The following is a 17,659-nucleotide window of genomic DNA, read 5'->3' on the forward strand; positions in this document are numbered from 1 at the left end:
AAGCTCTCATGGTCAGACATCTGTCAGAGCAACGCAAGACAGAGAGGAGGAGGAGGAAGAGGAGAGTGTGAGAGAGTCACCCGAGAGAGAGAGAAGAACATATCTGCCCTTGAAACATGATCAGTGTTTCACGTATTCAATGGAGGCAGAGAAATATTTCCACACACACCACAGACTGCACACAGTGAGCTCACACAGCAGTCCTGTTTACTTTTTCTATGCTGGAAATGATGCTCAACAGAAATGGAAATATACAAATTATAACAGGAAGCTATTTGAGCTTCTGTCCTGCGTGGATGCTCTGACAATGACAGAGGTGCTGTTTACAGTTTCCATGTTGCTGCTGACTGTGACCATGATGCCATCTGTGATGCAGCGGAGCCCCAGAGATCATCAACAAGAAGCAGAGAAAGCTGTTCTGGAGCCCGACAACCCCCCAAACTCTCTCACACGCAGCGGTAAACAGCGCTTAACGACAGGCCCACTTTAATAATTTATGGGTTACAAATCATTTGGCAGTCATTAATGAATATTTGATCATGTGAGCTATTCCAAAGTAACCGGGGGATGCTAAATATTACCAAGATGTTAAAAATGAACTGACACTAATGCTTTGATTTCAGCTCTGAAACAAGTCTGAATAATAAATATCAGCAAACAGCAGCTTGACATTATTTCTGGAGGACAGCTCTTTACCTTCAGAGTTCATCAGTCACATGAGGACACAGAGCCTGTGACGGCCAGGAATCAATGGATTTATCTGTCGCCTTTTGTGTGAGTGCTGTAGTGTGAGGATTGTTTGAGCAGCACACAGCAACACGTTGGCCAAACATTCAGATGCTCCACGCTGCAACACTGGAGTCTTATTTAGTCACACTGAATCTCTTTTCATTAAATTCTCTCTGGCCTCACAGATCTCTTTCCACTCCAACCATGACTGTACTAATAGAGCCGATTTGGCCAATCTCAGGCAGCTGAGAGGTGAATCAATTAGCTTCTTTTGTCTTCCCACAGGAACACACTACCTAGAAGAGCACACACCCTGACCAAGCATATTGGATTCACTTTAACACTGCTCTGACGCTGGCAGGCAGCCTGGATGGTGTGAAGTGCTGGATGGGGAGGGGGAGAGAGAGGGAGAGAGGGGGGCAGAGTGTGGAGACAGTGTGAGGGGAAAAGGATGGAAAGAGACAGACTGAGAGACAGAGTGCAGAGACAGAGCAGAGAGGAGAAAGAGAAGAGAAAGAAGAAGGAAAGCGAATCGTTTCTTTTCCATTTGTGATGAGACATCAGCAGGAAGTGAAGCTCTGCAGCACCTTTCTATTGTTCTACGTTCTAGAAGTGACTCTGTGTGTTTCACTGTCTTGTGCCAAACATACACTGTGTTTCACATCAGTGTCCTGAATATGAACGAGAGACTGAAGACAATGACTGAATGCATCATTGTGAGATAAACTGTGACACCTCTGTTGTCTCCACAGAGCAGACAGTGAGAAATGATCTGTCTCACCAGAGTGTCCCTTCACTATTACTGAGTGCTTCTCTTTACGCTCTTCTTCTTTTCATTCAGTTCATGTGGAGTTTATTTCCTGTCCTGAATTTGAAGCTGCTGCTGAAATATTTCTTCTCAGAGCAGAGACTTGGGAGAAGTTGTCTTTTCAACCTGGTGATACTGTGAATTCTTTCACATGGTAGAAATTACTGCCCGCCGTCTGCAAATGAACAGATTTCTCATCTGACTTTCTCTCCCATTCTGATCCTGGCAGCTCTCGAAAAGTCTAAACCGAGAGACCCTCATCAGATCATTGGTGGGTAAACAACAGGTGACTACTTCCATCTGATGAACACAGTCAGTGAACTGTGCTGTCTGCTGATGTGTCTCATTACTGAGAGATCCATCAAGATGATGAGAGGATGAGAGCTGGAGATTTAGTCTGATCACACTGAGATTCATCAGCTGCTTCTGCTTCCCTCCTCAGCTCAGCAGCTCATCCACACACACACACACACACACACACACACACACACGCACACGCAGACACGCTGTGTGTGACTCCATGTTTGTAACACTGAGTTACACTGCAGCTACTGTGAGCTCTGTGAGAAAGAGGATCCCCACCAGCTTTCTAAGAATAACTCAGTCACATAAAGACCTTTGACTCTGTGTTACTTCTCTGCTTGTTGCATATTTCATAGGTTGACAGGCTGTGTTTGCACACACACACAAACCAAGCACGTCCAGAGAAAGTAAAGCAGCATCAGTGTGTGTCAGAGATGAGATCCAGCATGTACTTTAACCACTGAGGTCCTCTGAGGTGAGGAGCTAAGTGATATTTGATGACAGGTTGTAGTTGTTCCGTCCAGTGTGGACGATCAAAGTGTACTTGTCTTCTCTGGCTGCAGCTTTAAACAGGTGAAGTGCTGTGGAGGTTGTGCTTCAGTGAGTCGGACATCTTTTAGCTGTCAGAGATTCAACCTCGACCTCTGAGAGCCTTTGACAGGATGAAGATGTCACTGATGGAGGCTTATTTTCTTCTCTTAGACTGAGGCCTTGACCACACGTATGCACATATTCAGCCAAACAAACCTCTTCCTCTGCGTTTGAGCCTCTCGTTCACATGCAAACAGCATTTTAGGTCATGAAAACAGATTTTTTAAAACACCTCCTGAAGTGCAGATTTTTCAGGACTCCACTTTCTGTGTATCGTTGTCGTTGCAGCCGCCTTCTCATGACACAGATGTCTCCTGTTATGCTCTGGATTTGTTTCTGGGTAAAAAGATGGTTTCCTCTGTGATGTGAAACCTTCATCCAATGCTGCTTCATGACTTTGAATTGATCACAAAGGGACTCAGTGTGTGGGAAGACAGGAGCCCACAAGTAGAGATCTGTTGTGTAATGACATCAGGGAAGAGCTTTAAATGTGTTCACTGAACACGTTTATTAAGACCTCTGAATATCCACACTCATCCTGGAGGCTTAATGGCTTTTGGGACTGCAGCAGCATCAAGTATCTGACACTTTGCACACAATATCACACAGAATAAAAACAGACATGAAATCAAAGCATCAGAATGTCTCTGGAATGAATTTGTTTGGCTGATCAGGGCTTGTCTGACAAGAATAAAATGAAAATATTCAGTGTGTGGATGTTAAGGTTGTATTAGACCCTGTGTGTTCTGGCTCTGTTTGAACAGCTGTTTTTTTTTTTTCTGGACTCTTTAATGGTACATAGAAAATGCTCTTTGCTCATGTTTCCTTCCATATGTTGATGTGATTTTTCATACTGAAATAATGTGGATGAAGTGTTTGTGTGGCATGAGCTTATCTGATGATCCAGCTGTGGGCCGAGACTGAGAGAGAGAGAAGTACGACAGAGACTGATGGTGAATCCATGAACTACAGACGAGAGGTGAGGATAAGGAAGGACTGTGCAGCAGAGAAAGGGAAGTACAAAGAAGGAATTAAGGATGTCAAGAGCTGAGATAAGCTTGATTCCTGAGGGATCAGAGCTGTGCAGAGAGAAAAGACTCGATGCTGAGATTCTCACTGACTCTGGCTTCTGTTCAGTGACACCTGAGGATTTAAGTCCTGTTTGACACCAAAGCTTCATCTATTCTCAGTCTCTGAAATGTTAAGTTTCAAGAACTTTACATTTTCTGAAAGACATTTCCCCCAGAGACTTTTCTCCTCTTTGACGAAAAAATTCAATTTGAGCCATAGATCAGACTGAGCTGAGAACAAGCTCTCCAAGTGGTGGAAAGATGGAGAATTTCCCCTCAACTCCTCTGCAGGCAGCTGCTTCACGGTCACAGCTTGGATCACATTTCAGGGAAAGCAGGCAGATGTTTCAGCACCAGGCTCTCCAGAGATGTGCAGCAAAGCCGGAGAGAGAGGAGCAGAATCAAAGCGTCAGATGTGTGTCAGACTGTGAGAGTTTGTTAGAATTTGGCTAAAAAACAGGTTGATATTTTTCGAGCGCTCTGGAAGTGACAAACAGAGGAATTTACTGTCTGCGGCTCAATATTGAAGAGCTGTTTTAGATTTGGCTGAACTTTGCTCGTGCGTTTGGATTCTTGGAGGAAGAGTTCAGATGAGTTGATGTGTTGATGAGGTCAGTCCCACATTGAGTGTTTAGCCATTTATTGCCAATAGTTGTGGAGACACTGATGGAGACTCTTGTGTTCTGTGACGCTCTCTAATGTCTCTCTCTCTTCTGTCTTGTCCTCGTGTCTCTTTGCTGCCAGCAGAGTCGTTGCCACAGGACCACACAGAGATCTGTCCAATAATGTGGCTCAACAGCAGAATCCGTCTTTGTTCCTCTTTCATCTTCCATCAGCTCCTCTGTGATGAAGCACACTCACACCAGTGAACCGCTGTCACTTCTATCAAAGGCTTCAGTAAATATAATCTGTGCTCACTGGAATAATTCATCCTCTCTCCCTCTGAAGTCTGTCTGGACTGTCTGCTGACTGTTAGTGGTCAGAGCCCGTCTGAGACTTGAACACTGTTCTGTCCACACAGAGACATTGATCTCGTCAATCCTCTCTCTCTCTGTCTCTGTCTCTCTCTCTCTCTCTCTCTCTCTCTCTCTCTCTCTCTCTCTCTCTTCCTCTCTCTTCACTTTTGCTCTTCATCATGGACTTTTGCATGTTTGTCTGCTGCACACTTGAATGTGTAGGAAGCTGCCTGTCACTTTAAATTGCTTCAACATCTTTTCGTTCTTCTCTCATCATAATTGTTCCGGACCTTCATTCTACTCTTCAGTTGTTTTTGACTTTTTCTGCAGTTGTTCTGTTACTGTGAAGGTTTCTGGGATGTCAGTCTGTGTTTTGAAGTCATGTCGTGCTCTCCACAGTGATCATCAAATGTTGCCCCATCTAATCTTAATTAAAAAAGCAGCTTTACTGCCTCTGTCTGTTTGCTAATAGCTCGTCTTTCTACTCACACTAATGTGATGCTAAACTTGTGACTATAAATCAATGTTGTCTCGGCTCAGTCCAGTGAGCCTCCATGGCTCAGTGAGCATGTGGCTTTTAGGGAACCATTGTTGGACTAATCTGATCTGATGACTGCCAGTAAACGTTGAAAGGTCTGGAATGGAAAGGTTGATTCATTTGCCAATCGACCAAGATTCAAAGACTGATGGATATTAAAATACAAACAGGATCTATCAAATCTACCAAAGCTGTCTGGTCAAAGCAAACCTCCACATCCAACATGCTGACTCTATTGAACATGGCCGTCCTGATCAATTCATGACCTGAAAAATCTGACTCTTGTTTCTCTGATGTGTTTGTGCACTGTAGAGTACAGTCACATGAAAGGATCACTGAGAGAAAAGAGGCTTCATGTGCTTCAGCTGCATCACATCATCTGCTGTTTTGACACGCTTTTCTTCTTTTCACGCAGCACATTTCACAGATCAAAATGAAAGACTCTTGGAAAATATCCTCAGTGTGCAAAGAAGATTATGGGAATATGAAATCTCTCTTCACATGACTCACCTTGAGTCAGTGCTGGAGGAAGCTGTGTCAGCTGGCTGGGAGCTCCAAGCTGCTTATGTGTTTTGTAATTTCTGAGGAAACACGTTCTTCATAATAAGAGACAGACATTTCTTTAGATTTGCATGAAGCTCTTCTGACATTCACTAAACAAGGAAAGTTTTGGTCTACAATCCAAACAGCTGCTGCTTTGATATCGTCCTGTTAAAAGCAGCTGTGTCTCAGGAGAAGAGTGTCCTCATAACATTTTGACTCACTTGTATTTTGGCTCCTGCACAACCAGCTGTTCCTAATATGCTCCATTATTTGAATAAATATTATAAATATGTAAGACCTGAAGCATTGAGTCTGCTCATGTGGGATGATGCTACTCTGCCTCTTGTTTCATTATTTGTAAAGTACTTGTTGCAGTAAGAATGTGGAGTTCACGTCTTCACATGAATCACATCAACATGATGACAGAGTGGAGACTGAAGGACTAATAGTTTGCATGTCCAGGATTGTCTGATCAGGTTAAATTGCTGTGTTGTGACTATGGATCAGTATGGAGCCCATTTTCCAACACGCTGTTCCCGGCAGAAGGACACTGTGTTTGCTCTTCAGGGTGTTTGTGTGTCAGTGAGGATTCAGTGAGATAAAGTCAGAAAATAATTTCATAGTTTGTGTGTTTACACTGCAAACTCTTCTGCTCTGTCCCATCCTTCCTTTCTCGTCGTCTCTCTCTCTTTCACAGGTTCATTCAGGTTGTTCAGTCTCTGGGTTTGTATCCAGTTAATGATTTACTGAGCTGACACACTCCTGGACTGATTTGTTGCATTTGGAGTCCAGAGGAACCTTTGTGAGAGACGGACAGAGGCACAGAGACAGATAAAGACAGAGAGACTGTCTAATGTGATGGAGAGAAATACATTTGTCTCCCTCTAACAACAGCCACGTGTACTCTCTCAGCTTTTCTTCCTCCCACTCTGACCACAGGCTTTTGAAAATGAACCTTGATAAGCAGTGGCAGTTATTTATATGGTAATTCACCAAGAAACACACCACACATTAGAGGAACCTCAGTTTAGTGGAGTGGAAATGAGATATCCTGTGTGTGTATCTGTGTGTGTGTGTGTGTGTGTGTGTGTGTGTGTGTGTGTGTGTGTGTGTGTGTGTGTGTGTGTGTGTGTGCTGGTTGCTCCGCATCGACCTTGTGGTGATATTATTTGGGGTTGAAGGTGTCGTATAAGGAGGACGACTTTAAATACACACACACGTCCTCACATCTCCCGTTACAGCAGCCAGGTTTCTGAATCATGGTTTGGTCCAGACTCACCTCTCCTGTGTGCCAGGCCCTCAGCAGTGGATCAGATGTTGAATGATTCTTTCTCTGCAACATTCAAGATACTTTCAGTCTACTTGTAAAATAGTGAGGACCATATTCCACCTTTTTGCCAGCAGCACGTTACTGCAGAACTGCTGATGATTCTCTCCATTCATAAGACTGAGGAGCACTGACACACAACCTTTAATGAACCCCTGGCTGAACTGACCCACATGTCTTTGGACAGCTGGGGGACGCTCACACAGACAAGTAGAGAACATGTGACACTGTTAGATTTCTTTAGTGGCTGTGTGGCTCGGTGGGCTGCTTCTGTTGACAGTGAGTGTCGTTACACTGCAAGTCTGTTGTTTCATCATGTACTGCATCACTGTCACTTATTGAAATGTATATTATTACACTGATTTATTACTGTTTTTTCTTTTGTTTTTTTGGCTGCTTCCTGGTGTCTTAGACACCAGATGTCTGATTAAAGGAAACATTATTTGACAGAAGCTTCCTGTTCTGACCTCAGGCTCTTTAAACAAAGTCTGATAAGCAGTTATTTATATGGTAATTCACCAAAGAGACACATCACACACAACTTGAATTTCAGATGAATGGAAATTACATTTGCCTGTGTGTGTGTATGTGTGTGTGTGTGTGTGTGTGTGTGTGTGTGTGTGTGTGTGTGTGTGTGTGTGGGTGGGTGGGTGGGTGGGTGACAATTATTTGATTAATCAATAAGTCAATCAACACTTAATGAACAGATAAAAATGTGAGAATCAGTCTGTTCTTTGTCATCAAAGCCAAACTCTCTCTGCTTCCTGCTTCTCAGCTCTGTGGACTTGCTGCTTGTCTTTGTCTCATGTGAGGAGCTGTCCACGGTGCTGAACCACACTGTTTTCATCTTTTTGTCTCTTTTGCTGCAGAATGTTTTCACTTCAGCTTTCACTCAGTTCCAAGATGTCTGATTTTGACAGAGACTCATTTCCTGCCTCTTCCTCCCTCCACATAGCATCACCAAATAACCAAAACAACAATGTACCAGTTCAGTATAAACTGGTGCCTTCAGCCATGGCCTCCTTATTGACTGCAGGACTTTAGTTCCTTGAATTTGGCTTTCAGAGATTTTTGTTGTTGAAAGCTTTGTTTTGTTTGTGCTAAGTTGATTATTTGTGTCTCCTTATTCACCTAAATTAACCACTTATAAAGGCTGATGTGTGAATGCTCACCACAGTGGAAAACAGACTCCACAGTGAGAAACCTGCAGGATTATTTGGCAGGCGGCACCTTTGCTTCGTCTTATCTAAATGTTGCAGGGCTGAGTGTGTGGCTGTGAGTAAATCACTGAGATTATCAAACATGCACATGAGGTGTGTTTAACACCTTTAGAGGGCTCAGCGGTAATATCTGACATCCCTCAACAGCTAAAGAGCTAAAGACTGCCACACTTTGCTCATCTACATGTATGATTATCCCTGGCTTCCTGCATTAATCAATATTTTATAAACCTCCTATTGATTTCAGTGACAGGTAATCAGCAAACTAATGAGGCCCTTGATGTGGCTGTCAGACTGAACTGGTTCAGCTCCAGTAATAGTAAGATCTAAAAATAGCCCATTACAAGTCTCTTCACCTGCACTGTCGATGATGTTTCACTTCTGTCCTCCAACGAACAACTGAAGTGAACAGCTGTGGTTAATCTGTGGTTTTAAAGCAGAAGAACTGGCCGAGAAGTCACTCTTAGTCTCGTTCAGTGTTTTGGCAGCATTGTAACATCAGTGTGAATAAAAAAACATTTGTCAGCACAGCTGGACATTATCTCTGTTAGGATGTCCGTCAACTGGAGCGTCTGGAGATAATGTCAGAGGGGTGGCCATGCTCACTTATCTTTCCTGTTTGATGTTTATCTAAGGCAGTGCACTGCGGCCCACCCATAAAGCCCACGAGTGCCATCAGCTTCCAGCCATTTGATTAACTGTAGCCTTCGAGTACAGCATCATGTGATCAGAGCTGCTGGCTTTCTGACAGGTGGAGAGAAGGATTGTGGGTGGAGGATTGACGTTTACTACAGAGGAATGGAAGGTGGGAGGAGATGAGACGTCTTCATGTGAAAGAGAAACACAAATCAAACACCAAACACTGTTCCTGGGTCAGTTATAGATCCCTGTAGCGTGTGTCTTATGTGTCTCAAACGTGGGACAAGTCTGTGGACACACTGACTGAAGCTTGACTCTCCACAGGTTGTTCAGCATCAGGGTCTGTTGTTTTAGTGTTGTGTGTCATGATGACAGAGTCAGGAGAAGCTCCAGGAGTGGATGTGACCCACAAAGAGGTGAAGAGAGACACAGCAGGCAGGAGGCCTGGAGAGAGAGACACATATACAATCACCTGCCACACACACACACACACTGACACATGGGCAGATGTTACTCAGCTGGCTGGCATAAAGATTTCCACTGTTGAAGCAACCAGCTGGCATTAACAACCTGCAGCTATGGCAAAGGACAAGGAGCAGCCAGTCACAGCAGGAGAGGCCAGGATGTGAACAGTGAGGGAGCAGAGAGACATAATCTGTCCCAAAGGTAAGATTCAAGACTGGCACCGGCAGAGATGGAGGTTTAAAGTAACAACCTGGCTCTGTGGATCTGACTCAGCCCCAGAGGAGGGACACTGGTGAGACGAGGCTGAGAGAGTGGACCACATGGTGACACAGGATGTTTTATTCAGGACTTGCAGAGCTCTTACAGAGAACCTTTTACTGTGCTGTGATCAGTGTCGTCCCTCTGCTACATGCTCTGATAGCCCTCTGGCATCCTGCCTGGAAGGACGACACGCGGACCAGACAGCTGTTAGAGAAAAACTGATGTTCTCAGCGGCATCGCCTCTGACTGAGGTCTGAAGTTTGCTGTTTCAAAGCTTTGTGGAGGCAGTTTACTGTAAGTGAAGATAATTAGCTATTATCTATCCTGCACACTAACGTTAGCAGTTTCAGCACTTTTCCCCAGTGAATGTTTGTTTTTGTCGCTCATTGAACAAAATAATGTGCAGGACGAGAAGTGTGTTCATGTTTGTAAGTCAGGTAAGAAGAAGGAGACTTTAGCAGAAAGCTGATGTGGGTTTTTGTTCAGAGTCTGTGGCTCTTATGTGGCGGGCTGCTGTCCGACAGGTTTTTGTTTGTTTGTTTTACTTCTCACAAAACTTAAAATCAACACATCGTCTGCTATGGCAGAATGGTGAAATTGCCACCTTCCACAAAGTTTTTGATTGGCTGTATGGAAACAAGTATTTGGACAGAAGTGATGAGATTCTGTCAATTCAATGCAAAAATAAAGGCAGAGGGGGGCGTCCATAAGTCACCAAGACTGAGAGATTCATGCAAAGCAGCACATTAAAGGTGAATCAGCTCAGGCCAGAGAACAAAAGTCTGTGGGCAGGAACATGTCTCCACTCTTCCAGTGTGTTTTTATTCTATGTTTATCAGTTCTGAGGAGATCTGACAGACAGGCATATCAAAGCTCCACGCTGAGCTGCAACTGTACGACCCAGCATGAAACGTTGAGCGTGAACATTGTTTTCCTTCTGCCTGCTGTTCTGCCTCCATCATCACACAGCGACTTTGTTCTGGAGCTGTGGGAAGATTTATTTGATAATGTGTGTGAATGTCATTGAAGGAAGTTTGTAAAAGCTGAATCAATTCTCCACAACAAAACACGACAGTGTTCCAGTCTCTCTGGTCCAGCTGGAGACGAGTGAGGCTGCAGACCCCGTGGTTCAGTGTCCATGTGGAGGAGACCCAAACCTTAAAAGCCTCAGTGGTCGTGAGGCTTGACACGGAGCTCCAGGTGTGCCTCGTCCTCCCCTTCCAGCTCGTGCCTTTGCCAAACTCTGCCATGGATGCTGTGGATTGTCCCAAGAGGCTTCACTGTTACCTTCATTTTCAGGAAATGTGTCGTTTTCACAAGCAGGAACGTAGGAGTGGAGCTCCACTGACCTCCCTCACACCTCTCCACTAAATATTTATGAGGACATTTAAATAAGGTGATTTTGTTCTTCCAAAATATCATTGAAGTATAGAATGGTGGAGAGTTAGTCGGTGCAGAGAGATGTCAGAGTCTATTCCTGACCTCACCTTTAAACTGAGCAAAACAACAATCCATGGTGCTCTGGACACTGAACTGTGATGTGTTATTCCCACAATTTGTTTGTTACTGACAGTGGTGGAGGAAGTTTTAAGTTCTTTGTTTCAGTAAAAGTACTAAAACCACAGTGTAAATTCTCTGTTCCACGTAAAGTCCTGCACTGAAAATGTTCCAAAAGTAAAATTATGGAAGTATAATCAAAATGTAGTTAAAGTATAAAAAGAACTCAGTGCAGAGAAACGTCTCCTGTGACTGACTGTTACATATTATCTCATTAGATTGTGATCAGTCATGCGTTCATGTAAAAGCAGGATTTTCCTGTTGTCGTTGGTTGAGGTGGAGCTCATTTTCAACTATTTTACAAAAGACTGCAGCTCATCATTATACCTCCATGTGGCCAGAGGCAGCATGTTTTCGGGTTGTTTGTTCGTCTGTCTGTACATATGTACATTTCTTGGATTATTGGAGTTGTTTTCTGTTGCCTCGTGCCAAACTAAGTGAAGACAGAGAACAGTTCATTATCCAGCAAAGGTGGCATGAAATTCAGTTTGTTGATGTCAGAAAGTAAATACGACACGTTTTAACAAAGAGCGAAGATTGCGTTTGTTTCCAGGTGGAATCGTGTGGAACATTATGTGACTTTCTGTGTTTCCTGTTGTTGAAGACGTGATGTGGATGTAGAGATCATCCGTCCCACTTTCATTTGTGATTTAATGGATGAGTTGCTGAATGATTTCTTTTCTCGGTTAGTTAATCTGTGGTCGGCTGCGGTTTTCTCAGCTCCGAGCTTCTGACTTTAATATGTATTCATTGATTTAATATGAGCCTCTTGGCCAATATCTGTACATTTATTTCCCTCCATGAATGTGTTTACAAGGCAATACGGTGACGCGATGAGCTGTGTAGACATTCAAGGTGATGGAACTCTCTGCAGTTCTTTGTCATCCTGTCAAATATATTTACTACAGGATCTTTTTAGCACGATGAGGTTACGGCCACACGGAGTCGTGATAACAGTGATCACAATAAACAAGGTGTTTAGTTGTTGTTCTCATATCTGTCAGTGCTGAAGACTGCAGAGCAAAATACTGTAAGCATCCCTACTTTAATGAGATTGTTTCCAGACAACAAGACCACAATCATGTCGAGTCAATCATGACTTCAAGTGCTGAAAGAGTTGCTGGGACTCATCAGGTCGACTTTAATGACGCCTGTAGGGAAGAAACTGAAAATGTTCATTTTAAAGCTGAACTGTTGGTCATGAGTCCTGCAGTGTTTCCACACAACAATTATACAACCAGCTGGAGCACATAAAGCACAAAACAGCACAATGTGGATCAGATACAACTGCATATTTTGTTGATAATGACTAAGTTGTTACTCATAATGTTCGACAATTCGACATTTAAATGTGCTGCGTTCACATCCTCCTCACTGACAGTTTTGAAGGAGTTTCTCCATAATAAGCTCACCTTTTGCAGAACTGCCTCAACTCCAGAAACCATTAAGACTTTCAGTATTTTCAGTTCTGGAAAATCTGAAACAACTTGCATGTTCATCAAATATACAGCAAAGGCAGAATCAGCAGGATTTCCACCCTTCAGTCAGTGGAAACATTTCCTAAAATCATCCTCCTCAGTCCTCATCATTGCTAACTGTTCCTGTGTGTCTGCAGAGATCCTTCCTGCTGCCAGGGTTTGTAGTTTCTGAATGTTCATTCAGGACATTTCTGGGTGTTGTGTTGATGTGGTGATATTTTTGATTTCTTCTTCAGTCTTATTAAATCTTAATCTGATTTGTGTGACAGCAGATGTTTGACTCTCCACAATAATCAGACTCATGACATAATGGCTGAGTTGCATGGTCAGCCATGTTGGAGATGTCAGAGAGAAAGCTGTGTGCAGCATGTGCTCCACTTCATGGTGATGAAGATGCACACAGACATGAACTGTGACCATGAAGCTGAAAGTCTGAAATGGGAAACACATTCTCACTCCCAACTGGTCACATACGGACGCTTGGTCAGGACTGATATGTGAACGTGTCAGGAGACTTTCAATGTTGAAGGCATTGCTGCAGGCAGTGGTGGAAGATATTATGAGCTTTTAATTGCAGCCATCTTTACTTGAAACCATGGAAGTGAAAATATTGTGACATTAGCCTGCTTCACTGACACACAACTAATGGAAAGACCCAAGACTCCATAAGGAAGAGGCACAAACAGAGACAGAAGACAGTTGGGAAGATAGTGTTATCATGGGAGAAGCACAGATACTGAATCTTTTCAATGAGTAATGTGACTGGATAACATTTAAACACTCTCATCCATTACATCCACTGATTGAAATTCTCCCAGAGATGAAATCTGGTTTGAGAAATGAAAAGAGCAGTTCTGCATGAAGGAAGCTGTGAAGTTTAAAGAAAGCTCTGAAGACTCCAGCTGTGCTGCAGTAAATGTTCAACTGTCGGAGCAGCAATCATGTCATAGATGGAACATTTCCATTGAAAGTTGTCCGTCAGGGCAGCCACAGTCTGCCTGTCGCTCTGCAGGAGGAGCAGCACACAAGTTCTGGGACACTTGTGAGTTTCGGTCATGCATGCTGTTGTGTTCAGGCTGCAGTGTGTTGTGTGTGCTATTTTTAGACATTAATGAGGCTGAAACACAGGAGCAGGTTGGACTTTGGAGACAGTTACATGTTTGTTCACAGTCAGCAGCATAAAAGAACGTTTTCCATGTTTTAGTTTCATGTCTGTTGGACCAGTGTGGTGTGAAGAGTGTGTGTTGTCCAGCAGCACTGATGATCCCTGATCAGCATCATGTTGAGCTGCTGAATATCTGAGTGTCTGTGTGGAGATCTGTCATCCTTCCTGATCAGCTGAATCTTTCTGAATGGAAACAATAATCATCTGGAGCTTCTCGCTCTGGTTGCAGATCTGCTGCTGTGACTGTGATCAGGGCCCAGTATGCTGCACAAAGACTTCCTGCTGGGAGATCTGAGAGATTACAAGGTAGATTCAAGGAGCTACATCAGCCAGTAATGGAGGATAAATGACGAGGACGGAGATCAAATGTAATCTGTAGCAACAAGTGCAGGAATTATTTCAATGATGATAAAAGCAGAGAAAATCTGAAAGGGACAAAAAAGATCCTGAATCTTTGCTCTTAATGAAGGAAGCCATGTTTTCAGTGGAGGTTATCTTCAGAGGCAGCTTGGTTTCTCTCCTCTGTTGTGCATGGTGGCACACAGATGATCCAGTCAGTGCCTTTTCCAGACAGTGAGAAGTTGAAATTGACTGACGTGTCTTGTGAAATCAGCTCCTCTTCAGAGGAAATACGAGATAAACTGAAGCAATGTTGTGTTGATATTGTTCTGCTTCAGTGACACACTGACTCAAATATCTGACTTTCAATAATCCTGTGGACAGGCTGGACCATCACATTCACACACACACACCAAGAATAAGACACATCGGTTTCTGGTTTGGGTTTCTTGTCCAACAGGAAGTTTTTCATTTATTTTCCATTTTTATTTCCCTCTATGAATCTATGCACGAGGCAGTAGAGTGACGTGATGAGCTGTGCAGACATGATCTCTGGAATTATTCATCATTTCAGCTTGACCCACATTTCATTTTCAATTATTCAGTGTAACGTGTGCAGAGTTTCCAATTAGTGCCCATTTGTGTCCAAGTGACGATGGAGACAATAAAGTCTGAAACTGTTCCAGTATTGAGTGAGAGCGCTGCAGCCGGCAGCTGTGAAACTGGCTGCAGTGGAATCCCTCCAGGTGTTTGTTCACTGTCAGTGTACGCCCACTAAAACTGTTTGTTTTCACCACTGACAGGCTCACACTATTATTCTAAGTGTCTGACAACATCATGGACGGATTATGGGGGACACCAGAGACCAGCGGGGGAAAACAGAGTGTAGAGCCAGAATATTTTTACATTTTACAGATTTGACTTAAACAGATTCTCCTCTTAAAAAAACAGGAAGTACTCGTTGTGTGACGTCTGTCTGTCATGTCAGGTCATTCAGTACAAAGCAGTTCTGTCCAAATGTGTCTTCTGTAGACCAGAACCCTGCAGTCCTCAGTCTAAATGAAGACCACATCCTCACATGATGTGAACTCTGTGACTCTGTGAAGTCAGTGTTTGTCCTCTTGGTAAACCAGAGGGATGATGTGTGTCCCCTCAGTGTCCAGTCCTTGGTCCTGTCCTCTCATGTCTTTCCGTGTTCTCCTGTAACTGATCCAAATCTGGACAGCTGTCCTCCCTCTTCTGTCCTTTAAACCAGGACAAAACTTCACGTCTCCTTCAGTCGTGTCTTTGTCTCTGTCCTGCTGTCTGCTGCAGCAGATTAGCAGAGTTTAAACAGGATCCATCACATCTGTTTGTTATATTTTACTGAACATGTTCAAAGTGTCAGGAGTCATTTGTTCAACTCCTCCTGATGAAACTTTATATATTTAGATTTCCTTCTTCAAACTGAAACCATGACTCATGTTTTCTTTCCACTGTGAACTGGTTTGACATGTAATAATGTGGTGATGAAGTGATGATGCAGGTTATCCTGCAGCATGGAGAGCTTTGTGTTTCCAGTCAAGCATCAAGGAGACAAAGTCAGAGTTAATGATGGCTGGTGACACCATCAGTGTCATGAGACCATGAAGTGTTGATGGAAACAGACAGACAGACTGTGACTGTGTGCTGATGAGCTGTTTCCTCTTTGGAAAGACTTCATTCTTCACCTGCTGTGTGTTTTACAGCAGAACAGAAGAAAAGAGCATCACTGTGCCTCACACAGCTGGACAGTGGTATATATGCTGACTGCAGCTGAGACTTGGGATTCTTGAGGTGTTTGAGTCAGATGTAGAGGATGCAGGTGTGTGTCAGATATATGGTGGACATGGTCAGCAGAATGGCAATGAATGAGCTAACAGGTCTGCAGAGTCTCAGCAGGAGAATCCTCCACAGAACAGCTGAAGTATGCAGGACTTGTGTCAGTGACCCTGTGGAGCTCATTGAAGGACGCGTTCAATAACCAACAAAAGTAACGTGTCAAGTGTCAGATCTTCTCAGGAGAAGTTGGCAGTGTGAATTGAATCCAGTGTTAGAAGTCGTTTAGAGATTCAGGTATCCGACCTGTGTGTGTTTTCTGCCTCAGAGAAGCAGCAGCCTTTCATGTCGGGTCGCCCGGGGATGTTGTAGTCTGTGGCATTAAAAGCAGCCTTATCAAAGGATTGCATTCGTGTTCACACACACACACACACACACACACACACACACACACACACACACACACACACACACACACACACACAAAGCTGTCAAGACGTCACCAAACATTGTGCAGCTCAGAGTTTGAACATGCAGTCTGAGAATGAGAGGGAGTTCAGTGGAAGTCTGTCTCCTTTTATTTTCTCGTTCACTCTCTCGACTTCCTGTGCTGCTGCTGTTTGTCTCTTTCTCATGAGGTCTTTGAAAAGAGTCTCATGATATTAAAATGTATTTTAAATAACTCATGATGTTAAAGAACACATAGTGTCTTTAATCATGCATTGAGCTTTAGCAGGCGATCATTCAAATGGTTCATGTTTAGGATCCTGATAACTGGCACTTCAGAAGAGTCACTGATTGGTTCCTGGTTTCTCTTCACTCTTCAAAGATTGGGTTTAATTTGTCGACTGTGAGAGTGTGTGTGCATGTGTGTGTGAAAGGTTAAGAGACGACCTTTATTCAGCATTAAACCTGACAGAGCAACACAGAGCTGACTGGCCTCTGGAAGCCTCAGCTGATGTGAACTGAAACTAAATGAAGCTTCATGTGGAATCAGAAACAGAGAAATCTGCTGTTCCACTTCATCAGCTGGATAATGAACGATGCAGAAACTCTGAATGCTACAGCAAAATAATATGATAACACTCCTTCAGGTTTATAGATTTCTGCCTTTATCTGTTGACCCGACACTTGTTCTTCTCAGTGAGGTCAGGTTAGCTTCAGCTCATTTGCTCTGTTGCATGCTGGGAGTTTCTCTTTATACCTAAAGGTGCTGCTGAAGGTACGCTTGTTTTTCATCGACACCCTCTGAAGCCTGAGAGTTACACCCACCCCATGAAACTGGAGGGGCGACTCCTGAAGGCTCTACCCCCCAGTTTTCAATGGTCAGGAGTTTGTAGTCTTGAGTCAGAGTAGTCAGAGAGCTTTATACAGGGAGGTCAAAGGTCACCATGAACACAGACTGGTGCTCACTGTTATGTGTTGCAGACAGTGGGGGGTGGAGGGGGATCAGTTCCTTGCTTCTGTCCCTGTAATGTTCACACAGACGTGAACATGTGCTGCCTCGAGCTGAACGGAGCAGAAAGAAAGCAAAGTGCATTTTGATGTTCAGAGGAACAGCAGGATGAATTCTGTTTCTCTCCTCCATGAAATAACACCACGAGACGACTGCACATCTCTTCTCTTCTCTTCTTGTGTGACGTGTGGTCGTCTCTCTTTCTTTAAAAGTCTGATGATGCAGATTTAATGTGGGATGTGTGTGAGACTCCAGGGTGTGGACATGCCCGTGTTCATTTATCCAAGTCAGGGAAATAATTGGTCCCACAGAAATAAGAGCAGCATGAAGCATTAATAAATCATAAACTGTCACTTTATGTCGCGTTTGTCCTCACACACACAACAGTCTATTACTGGATACTGTAACAACAGTACA

The sequence above is a fragment of the Chaetodon auriga genome, chromosome 7, assembly GCF_051107435.1.
Source record: "Chaetodon auriga isolate fChaAug3 chromosome 7, fChaAug3.hap1, whole genome shotgun sequence".
NCBI lineage: Eukaryota > Metazoa > Chordata > Actinopteri > Chaetodontiformes > Chaetodontidae > Chaetodon > Chaetodon auriga.